The sequence below is a fragment of the Astatotilapia calliptera genome, chromosome 14 (assembly GCF_964374335.1).
Source record: "Astatotilapia calliptera chromosome 14, fAstCal68.1, whole genome shotgun sequence".
NCBI classification, from domain to species: Eukaryota; Metazoa; Chordata; class Actinopteri; order Cichliformes; family Cichlidae; genus Astatotilapia; species Astatotilapia calliptera.
In genome coordinates, this window is record NC_137435.1 from 20,394,348 (window position 1) to 20,405,748 (window position 11,401).

Below are 11,401 nucleotides of genomic sequence, written 5' to 3' on the forward strand. Positions count from 1 at the left end.
GTAAATTTATCTTTTGATATTTAGATCAACAGTGGTCTGAACTTAGAATATTGAAGCAACTTTATTTTTCCCTTTTGTCAATAATCAACAGGAGATCACTGCTTTGAATAAGACTGTTTTTTAGTGTTTCTGTGGAAACCGTTAAGTAATAGTGGAGATGACTTTGATGTGGGTTATCAGAGACATTATAGGGAAAAACATGCAAAAAAGAAAAATCTGCTAGAGAAGTCTGGAACTCCAGACATGGCAGCTGCTGGCCACACTTGCAGCTTTGAGGTTCGCAACAGTTTCAGCTGTTTTTTTTTGGTGATCACATCTGCTCATTAAGGCTTACTGTAAACATAAGATGAATTAGAACTGTTGCAGTGCTGTGATGGAATCAGCCAGAGGTATAGATGATGTTGGCACACATCACTGTGCAACTGTACATGAAAATGTAATGTGAAACTGCAGTCGTGAATGTACAAGCATTTTAAATCTTTTTAGAATTCATTTATTAAGAACATTTTTGGTCTTTGGTCAATCTCAATTTCTTTACTTATATACTTATTATTCATTGTTTTTCTTTGTTAAAAGATGTCCTAACCATAAAATAAAATAAAACAAAACTACAGAAAAACGTATAAGCTGATAAAGGAGAGGGTATAAGCTAGTGTAACCCCTGGTCAGCTTCTCTTTCCAGCGCTGTGTGAATAAAACTCTCTGGACTCGAAGTGGGTAGAGCTCAGGCGCGATTTATTCCCCTGCAATAACATGGGACATGAATAACCATGGGTTTCAGCAACAGGATTCCGCCCAAACACAGCGAAAGCTTCATTGCTACTAACGATAGGCTTATGATCGTATAGTGGAACTCTTAGTTTTCCCAAATAAATAAAAACAAATATTGATTGAAAAATAAAATGGCAACAATACTTATCACGGAAAATAAAATAGAAACATTACTGCGTTGTGGTTTAGATAACAAAAGAAAAATTAATTCACTTAAATGCACATTCATGTAAATATAAATAAACCAAAGCCAAAATTCCCTTTTACGTACAATAGTAAATGGAACAATGCTGCCATCTACTGGGCAAACTTAATAAGCAATATGTCTTAAACAGAATTAGCCTGCAGCTCAACCATATACATGTTTCAAAGTACACATACCTGCAATAACATGGGACATGAATAACCATGGGTTTCAGCAACAGGATTCCGCCCAAACTATTGAGAGAAGTTTCAAAATTATTAGACACGACAGCCTCCTCTAGCTGTTAGCCGCTAGCTCCACGTGTCCATTTTTCTTACCGTCTAATCTATTAACTGCAAAACACGGTCATAAACCTGAAATCTACTCAAGTACTACCGTATGGGCAGTTCATGCAGTTAGTGCACTGTCATATTAGCTTCAATGAGGATTTTCAAATATGTTTTAAACTCATGCTCTGTGAGAGCGGACGGAGAGGAACTTACCACAGCGAAAGCTTCATTGCTACTAACGATAGGCTTAGGGGGTAGCCCGTTTACCAGTAGCAGACTTCCGCTGCGGATTTTCAAAATAAAAGTTCCAAAATAAACCCATGGTTGCGATCCCAAGTTTAACAGGAATTTAACAACAACAAAACCATATCCGTTCTTTTACATCGTTACATACACCCCCCTTAAATTCTGTTAAACTCCAAACCAGTTCAAGGGAGTATCAAGGGCCAGAAACAAAAGAACTATGAACAGCAGGTGCTTCGGGGTAAAATCGATACACTAATATTAATCATTGTCGATACAGAATCCTTTTATATAAAAATGTCGAGACATTGGGTGGTACCAAGCCCAATACCTTCAACAGACTAGAGAAGATGCCATCTACACCTCCTTAACATCACATATAAGAGCACCCGAAATAATACTCCAAATCACATCCTGGACCACACAAAAAAAATAAGTCGAAAGATACATGAAACCAAGTCAATTCCCTCAGAGCTAAAACATACTAGTCAGAAATGCAAAAACTGACCCTGAAACAGAAGAAGTTTCCTCAACTTTCTGCGCTGCCATCTCACAAATCAGTCTCTTGGGAGGCCTAACACTTCTCCCATACCTAGTGATAGCTAGCCCATCCATGCCCGCCTGAATAGTCTGAGGCTGTGTGCAAATAGCAAGATCTAAGTCAACATCAGCCATGGGAACCACAGGAGCCACGGCAACAGGTTCAGAGCCTTGACGGAGAGCAGCATCACTGATCACGGGAGCAGGCAAGGGGAATTCACTAATGGAGTTTTCAAACACTTCAGCATTAACTTCAGGGGGTGGGTCCTCCGCTGCGATAGAGCCACTGCTGGGGTCCACAACGCAGAGAGAATGGTGTCCCACGTCGAGGGAACCTTCAACTTCCACCGGCTCATTAGCGAGACCCTGTATCTCTGGCGTTTTCAGCAGCCAGTCCAGTGTCCTGTCATGATGATCCATCTGTGTTGACCTCACAGACCCTTGGTCATCTCCACTGTTCGGGTTCCCTCCGTCCAAGTCAGCACGGGAGGCCAGACTCCCTTCCACACCTAAGCCCAGGAAGTTAACAGGGAGAAGGAGGTTCCTGTGTACAACTCTTTCCTTGCCTGTGTGGCTTTCTCTTATCCTGTACACATTGATCCCAGACCTAACTGACACAACATCATAAGGCGTGGGATCCCACTTGTCGGCTAACTTTCTTTTTCCCCTTTCACCACGATTGGCCAACAACACTCTATCACCTACAGCCAGAGGTGAGCCTTTGACTTTGCGGTTGTAGAGTCTGGCATGGCGCGCTTGCTCGTGAAAAGCGTGGTTCTGGGCAATCTGTGAGGCATCAAACAGGTCTTTCCGCAACCGTGAGACAAACTCATGGTGGCTGATCACATCATCATTTTGCAGCACATGTTGGAACATCATGTCAACAGGGAGGCGTGGGACTCGCCCAAACATGACATAAAAGGGGGCCAAACCAGTCGTCTCATGCACTGTGCAATTGTAGCAGAACGTGAGAGTGCGTAACATCTGAGGCCACCTAGCCTTGGCTGTAGAAGGGAGAGTCCTCAGCATATTCCCAAGTGTCCTGTTGAACCGTTCAGTGACCCCATTGCCCATAGGATGATATGGCGTAGTATGCGATTTCTGCACACCTGCCATCTCTAAGAGGTCCTTCAACAGTCTGCTCTCAAAGTTTGATCCCTGATCCGAATGAATCCTCTTGGGAAAGCCATAAACACAAAAGAAATCATCCCACAACCTGCGTGCGACATGTTTTGCAGACTGGTTTCGGCAGGGGAAGGCATGTGCCATCTTGGAGAAATGATCGGTTACGACCAGGACATCCACTTTCTTATTATCGCTGAGCTCAGCAGTCCAAAAGTCTATGCACACTAGCTCCATCGGCTCTGACGTCTGGATGTTCTCTAGTGGTGCACAGGCATGAGGTTCAGGTGTTTTTCCAACCACACATCTCTCACACTGTCGAACATGGTTGGTTATGTCTCTCTCCATCCCGACCCAGAAAAACCTCTCACGGGCGAGGGAAAGTGTTCGTGCCTGGCCCTGATGGCCTGCATTATCATGAAGGCTGAGGAGGACTTGAACCTTCAGGCTATCAGGAACAACAAACTGAAAAATCTTTCTACTCAAGCGGTGATGCCTTATCACCCTGTACAGGATGCCGTTCTGTACTTTAAGCTTCTTCCACTGCCTGAGAAGTCCACCAACACCACCTGGTTCTGAAGCTGCTTCTCGCCTCGTAGCCTTCCTTTTTCTTCGCACATAGAAAAGGACTCTGTTTATTGCCTGATCTTGTTGCTGAAGGCTCGAGAGCTGGCTTTGGGGAAGAGGAACGACCGGGTCCACCTCAGGGAGCTGTGATAAAGGTGGGTTGACATTGGTCAAACCATGGTCACACTGCGCACTCAGCACAGCTGACACCTCATCAGCATCGATCGAACCCCTCTCGCTCTGAAGGTCGCACTCAGAAACAGAGTCTGGTGAGTCTGGCTCTGTGTCTTGAACAATGTGGCAGTTGTTAGTCAGCCGAAAAGCATCCTGCACAGTACCTCTCACAACCCCGTTGACCTCATCTAGCAGGGCAACATAAGGTTCTTTCAGCAAACGATGACCAATACATGACTCGACAAATGGTTCACGGCTCAAAGCATCAGCAACTGTATTTCTAACCCCTGGCACATACTTTAGATCAAAATCATATGCCGCGAGCTTCGCCACCCATCTCTGCTCACAAGCATCTAAACGTGGCTTTGTCAAGATGTAGGACAAGGGGTTATTGTCTGTCCAAGCAGTGAAGTGCCTTCCTTTCAGCCAGTGGCTGAACTTGTCACACACGGCCCATTTAAGCGCCAAGAACTCTAGTCTGTGCGCTGGGTAGTTCATCTGAGACCGTGACAATGTCTTGCTGGCAAAGGCAACAGGTCGAGCCACTGTCTCGCCAGGAGAAACCTGTGAGAGTACTGCCCCGATGCCATCAAAGGAGGCATCAACCGCCAGGATGAAAGGCTCACTAAAGTTGGGATGAGCCAGGGTGACAACATTAACTAGTTCCATCTTGAGCGTTTGAAATGATGTGCGACATGCTGATGTCCAGTCACTTGGTGTCAGAGATGGTTTGGCAGAGGGTTGCTTCCTGAGCTTCTTTCCTTTCCTCCCATGGGGAATTGCCTGTCGTCCCGAAAGTAACCTAAACAAGGGCTTGGCCTTCGCAGAACAATCAGGGATGAAATGTTGGTAATAGAGGATCATTCCTAAGAAGGACCGGATCTTCTTCTGGGAGGGAGTCACACCATCGCTCTCCATAAGCTGTTCTTCCCTGATGTTGGTAATGGTGTTAACCTTGTCTGGATCAGTTCTCACACCATCCGCACAAATGACATGTCCAAGAAATCTAACTGACCTCTTAAGAAGATGGCATTTCTTAGGGGCCAGCTTAAGGTTGTGACTCCTCAACCGAGAGAAGACCATCTCAAGGCGCTGAAGGGCAGTTGCCTCGTCAGGCGCAAACACCATCAAGTCGTCCAAGTAACAAAGCAAGCTGCTGAAATTCTCGTCACCAAAGATCGACATCATCATTCTCATGAATGTCGCCGGACTGTTCGACAGGCCCTGAGGCATCCGGTTGTACTCATGGAGACCAAAGGGCGAGGAGAATGCTGTGTATTTCTTGTGAGGCTCGTAGAGAGGCACATTGTAAAATCCAGAGGTCAAATCCATTGTTGAAAAGAGAACATTTCCACTGAGAGCAGCCAGGGCGTCGGCTTGGTGTGGCAGCGGGTGCGCGTCTTTAACAGTCTTTGCATTGAGCCATCTGAAATCAGTGCAAATGCGCAGGCTGCCATCCTTCTTCCACACCAAGACCAGCGGCGATGCATACTCACTGTTCGACTTCCGGATTATGTCCCTTTCTTCCATCTCATTCAGAGCAGTTCTTAGCTTCTCATACTGACTCGGCGGTACTCTGCGATAAGGCAAACGAAAAGGCTTCTCATCCACAAGGTGTATTTTGTGGACAAAATCGGTAGCTTCTCCACAGTCCATTTTATCCTTAGAAAAGATAGACTCATACTTTTCCACAAGCTGCAGAAGCTGATCTTTCCATCTGTCAGACACCTCACAACTGTCTAAGTCCAAGTCTTGTAGTCCTAGTCTGTGCAAGAGTTCCTTCCTTTGTTCAACAGACCTTATGGGAACAGAACCCTGTTCAAAAGAGTGGCTGTTAGACATGATCTTTTCAGGGGGAGACAGCTCTTCAACTGCGACACAGGGGTAGACATCAGCGATTTTACAGTTCTTTCTCAGAATCACACGCTTGTTGCTGGGGTTAATCACCTTGAGAGGAACCCATTTGTCACCCCACAATGATGAGACGGAGCGGCCAACCAGGATGTCTCTGGGTCTACACCGTGACTGTGTAGGCTCAACAATAACAGTGCAGCCTGCTGATAGAGGTGAAGAGGGAGGTAATTTACCCCACACAAGGTGTTCCTGAAGGGGTTCCAGCGTAACACGCTGTCTCAACTTCACTGTGCCAATCTTATCAGGCACCGCCCCTCCTCGCCAACGCTCAACATTGGAAAGCATGGATAAAAACTGTCTACAGTCATCATTGGTGACATCACCTGAAATAGATACAAGCCTCCAATACTCATCCGTATTCTTCATTACATGAATCAACGACTTAATAGCGTTACTGCCAATAATCATGTCGTCACTTTGGCCTGGAATAACCAGCGTGGGGATGAGCAGCTTGAAACCATAAAGAGTCACTTCCAAATCACAAACTGCTTTAGGTTGGAACTGGTGGCCCCCAGCACCAACAACAACAATGTCATTAGCTGGTTCGAGCTTCAGATCAGGGCAGGACTGTAAAAGCCGCGTAGCAGTAGCCTCACTAATAGAGCACGACATAGAGCCACTGTCGATCATGGCTCTCAGTGAAACTCCGCCCACAGTCCCCACAGTCGTATAAAACAAACTGTCAGATTTCTTAATTCTTTGCGTCATTTGGAAGACAACTGTCGTACCAGGTGGCGAAGTGGAGCACAGAGATTCATACATGGATCCCAGGTCATCGCTGTCGCAAGTGGGAGAGTCACTCAGATGATCCACACTTTCCTCCCTCAAATGTGGATCAACTAGTTTTCCGACCGTCGAGGGGCAGAAGACGACGAGGATCCAGGACAGGCACGCCTGGTGTGGTCAGGTGAGTGGCACAGAAAACAGAGTTTGTGATCTCGGCAGTGCTTGAAAGCTGTGTGCGACATATCATGACAGACGGAGCAGGGCTTATCATGTAGGCCCTCAATCCTGGAACGTCTGGAGTTAGGCCGTGTGGTCAAACCAGGCTGAAAGGATCTTTGCAGAAGAACCTTCTCAAGCATGCCTATGAGCCGCTCCAAAGCAGCTGAATCTGTCGACTGTGGCTGAATGTGCTTCTCTGTTGGCTGGACAGGCAACGTTGTTGATATCTGCTGCGTATTCACTGCAACTCTCTCGGCCGTCGTGCTGCTTGAGTTCAACGTTCCTCCAGAGTGGGACTCACACAGGATTTCCTGGACCTCATTGGCTGTCCATTTATCAATTGTCTTTGATCTAAAGATCATGGCAAGCTCAGGGGAGGGACAGTTTTTGATGAACATTCGGGTGACCTCAGTGCTGGGGCTACCCAATGCCTGTCCTCGTTCCTTCAGGCGCTCAACAGCAAGATCAACAGCACGGTGCAGCCTAAGCCAGTAATCGAATGCACTTTCGCCTTTCTCTGGGAGAGTGGTGTAGAAGTCTGCCAGCGGAAGAGGTGAGCACTGAGCAGAGTCAAAGTGTCTCCTCAGGATTCCAAAAATAGCCTCAGGATCACGTGTGACATCTACGACACTGTTTCTAATGCCAACCTGGACCACATCCTTAGCCTTGCCTCTCAAATGAACAAGAATCTCCTCAGCCTGTTCTTCGGGTCTCAGACTCCCCAGCTTTATAAAGGCTCTCATCAGATCCTCCCACTCTCTCACAGAAATGAGATCAGAACCATCCCCTCTAAAGCATGGTGGGTCCTTAAGCTTCCTGTGGGACACAAATTGCACCGGCGCAGCATCAACAGCAGATGTAGATGACACAGCATGGAAAGGTGTGGCCGTAGGTGCAGGTAAGGGGGTACTAGCAGACGGGCTGAGCTGGGTTAAGATACTCTGCGCTACTCTCTGACCAACCAGTTGGATCACATCCCCCATCTGACTCACAATCTCCGTGGCAATAGTATCTGGGTTAGGAGAAGGTGAACTGTTGTTCTGAGACGTGTGTGACACATGGCTAGGGGGAGGGACAACAACCCCTTCACTGGACTGGGGCCCTGGGATCCCCTGACTATCCCCCCTAACAAAACCACGCCCACTAACAGGAGTGTCATAACGCAAACGCAAAGGGGAACATAACAACCCCCTACCCCTACCAACAACATTAGGAGTACTCGATCCCTCCTCTGTGATGTCCATCACAACAACTAGAATAAAACAAAAATGCTATATAGGCTCCTTTTTAAAAAAAAATTGTGTCAGAAAGAACAACAATGAATCACAAACGTGCAGCGCTGAAACTGGCCCACGTTGCTGAGAGGAGTCCACCGTCCAAACACTCGATTGACGGCTCACGGCACCAATGTAACCCCTGGTCAGCTTCTCTTTCCAGCGCTGTGTGAATAAAACTCTCTGGACTCGAAGTGGGTAGAGCTCAGGCGCGATTTATTCCCCTGCAATAACATGGGACATGAATAACCATGGGTTTCAGCAACAGGATTCCGCCCAAACACAGCGAAAGCTTCATTGCTACTAACGATAGGCTTATGATCGTATAGTGGAACTCTTAGTTTTCCCAAATAAATAAAAACAAATATTGATTGAAAAATAAAATGGCAACAATACTTATCACGGAAAATAAAATAGAAACATTACTGCGTTGTGGTTTAGATAACAAAAGAAAAATTAATTCACTTAAATGCACATTCATGTAAATATAAATAAACCAAAGCCAAAATTCCCTTTTACGTACAATAGTAAATGGAACAATGCTGCCATCTACTGGGCAAACTTAATAAGCAATATGTCTTAAACAGAATTAGCCTGCAGCTCAACCATATACATGTTTCAAAGTACACATACCTGCAATAACATGGGACATGAATAACCATGGGTTTCAGCAACAGGATTCCGCCCAAACTATTGAGAGAAGTTTCAAAATTATTAGACACGACAGCCTCCTCTAGCTGTTAGCCGCTAGCTCCACGTGTCCATTTTTCTTACCGTCTAATCTATTAACTGCAAAACACGGTCATAAACCTGAAATCTACTCAAGTACTACCGTATGGGCAGTTCATGCAGTTAGTGCACTGTCATATTAGCTTCAATGAGGATTTTCAAATATGTTTTAAACTCATGCTCTGTGAGAGCGGACGGAGAGGAACTTACCACAGCGAAAGCTTCATTGCTACTAACGATAGGCTTAGGGGGTAGCCCGTTTACCAGTAGCAGACTTCCGCTGCGGATTTTCAAAATAAAAGTTCCAAAATAAACCCATGGTTGCGATCCCAAGTTTAACAGGAATTTAACAACAACAAAACCATATCCATTCTTTTACATCGTTACACTAGCAAAACAATCAAACCAGAAAACCAGAAGCACAAAGCTCAAACAGTGCTACAGCAAAATCTCTTTGGACCTGGGCCCTATTTCAGGAAGCCGGTTTAGAAAACTCAGAGTGAAAAACGATACTCAGGGTTGAGTAACCCCGAACTGTCCAACTCAGAATATTCGGTTTCAGAAAGGCTGATAACAAGTAGTTCAATCAACGCGGAGTTGCTTTAACCCCAAGTTAAGCGCGAGCACGAGGATACATAAAGCCCTGATTAGTGGACCACAGATTAAGCGAGTCACCATGGAGACGGAGGGAAAGAAGGCGCGGTCAATGTATTTTACAGCGCTTGAGGCCGAAATTCCGATGGCAGCATATGCCGATAACGTGCAAATTTTGCAGAAAAAAAGTAACACAGCCTCAGCTGCAAAACAAAGGGAACATGCATGGCAAAACATAGCCGACAGAGTCAATGCGTGAGTGTTCATTTAAACATTGATCTAGGGATTTCCACCCATTTAACACGTTATTTTATTATATTTTATTTTATTTTTTATTTTATACATTTTATTTTGTGATGTGATTTGAGCGCAGGTGCAACCCAACAGGCCCCAAACGTTCCTGGCAGCAAGTAAAAATGAAATATAAAAATATAGTCCAAACAGGTAAGGTGTAATTGTATTATGAGCCATAGTGCTTGGTCTGTTTGTCCGATGTAAATCAATTGCAGTTAGAGGCTACATTAATTTTCTTTCTGTAAGCACTTATTGAAATTATCTGAGCACATTACAAGTACATATTTGCTTACTCTGTATGCTCAAATGTGACCCGTTATAGCCAACAGAAAAAAAGGGGAGGCCCGAAAAACAGGTGGAGGTCCTCCACCACCACCACTCACAGAGGCTGAGCAGTTGGCTTCCACATTTGTGATAATGTTGGCAGCATCACATATGATCTTCACAGTGCAGAGAACACAAATTAGCATCCATTACTATAATGAAATAATTTGTTAGTTTGAAATGCTACAGGGAACTATGTACCTGTACATTAATGCTGTGGAAAGACTTCCTGTTCACATAGTCTCCTTCATTTACTGAAGGAGCAATGATTGGAATGTGAGTGCCATCTATACAGCCAATCACGCCTGGGAACCGTGAGAATAAATGTAAAATTTAAGTAGTACAGTGGGGCAAAAAAGTATTTAGTCAGCCACCGATTGTGCAAGTTCCCCCACTTAAAATGATGACAGAGGTCAGTAATTTGCACCAGAGGTACACTTCAACTGTGAGAGACAGAATGTGAAAGAAAAATCCATGAATCCACATGGTAGGATTTGTAAAGAATTTATTCGTAAATCAGGGTGGAAAATAAGTATTTGGTCAATAACAAAAATACAACTCAATACTTTGTAACATAACCTTTGTTGGCAATAACAGAGGTCAAACGTTTACTATAGGTCTTTACCAGGTTTGCACACACAGTAGCTGGTATTTTGGCCCATTCCTCCATGCAGATCTTCTCGAGAGCAGTGATGTTTTGGGGCTGTCGCCGAGCAACACAGACATTCAACTCCCGCCACAGATTTTCTATGGGGTTGAGGTCTGGAGACTGGCTAGGCCACTCCAGGACTTTCAAATGCTTCTTACAGAGCCACTCCTTTGTTGCCCGGGCGGTGTGTTTTGGATCATTGTCATGTTGGAAGACCCAGCCTCGTTTCATCTTCAAAGTTCTCACTGATGGAAGGAGGTTTTGGCTCAAAATCTCACGATACATGGTCCCATTCATTCTGTCCTTAACACGGATCAGTCGTCCTGTCCCCTTGGCAGAAAAACAGCCCCATAGCATGATGTTTCCACCCCCATGCTTCACAGTAGGTATGGTGTTCTTGGGATGCAACTCAGTATTCTTCTTCCTCCAAACATGACGAGTTGAGTTTATACCAAAAAGTTCTACTTTGGTTTCATCTGACCACATGACATTCTCCCAATCCTCTGCTGTATCATCCATGTGCTCTCTGGCAAACTTCAGACGGGCCTGGACATGCACTGGCTTCAGCAGCGGAACACGTCTGACAGTGCGGGATTTGATTCCCTGCCGTTGTAGTGTGTTACTGATGGTGACCTTTGTTACTTTGGTCCCAGCTCTCTGCAGGTCATTCACCAGGTCCCCCCGTGTGGTTCTGGGATCTTTGCTCACCGTTCTCATGATCATTTTGACCCCACGGGATGAGATCTTGCGTGGAGCCCCAGATCGAGGGAGATTATCAGTGGTCTTG

At 45.4% G+C, this 11,401-nt stretch overlaps 1 long non-coding RNA gene across 1 annotated transcript; it reads right to left on the bottom strand.

Moving 5' to 3' along the window:
• Window positions 1-718: 718 nt before the first annotated feature.
• On the bottom strand, window positions 719-9,146 carry LOC113017900 (uncharacterized). The gene is made up of 2 exons (XR_013901233.1): window positions 8,082-9,146; window positions 719-1,209 (listed from the first exon to the last, which is right to left on the bottom strand). It is a non-coding gene; the product is annotated as an uncharacterized LOC113017900 (long non-coding RNA).
• Between the last annotated feature and the right edge of the window lie 2,255 nt (window positions 9,147-11,401).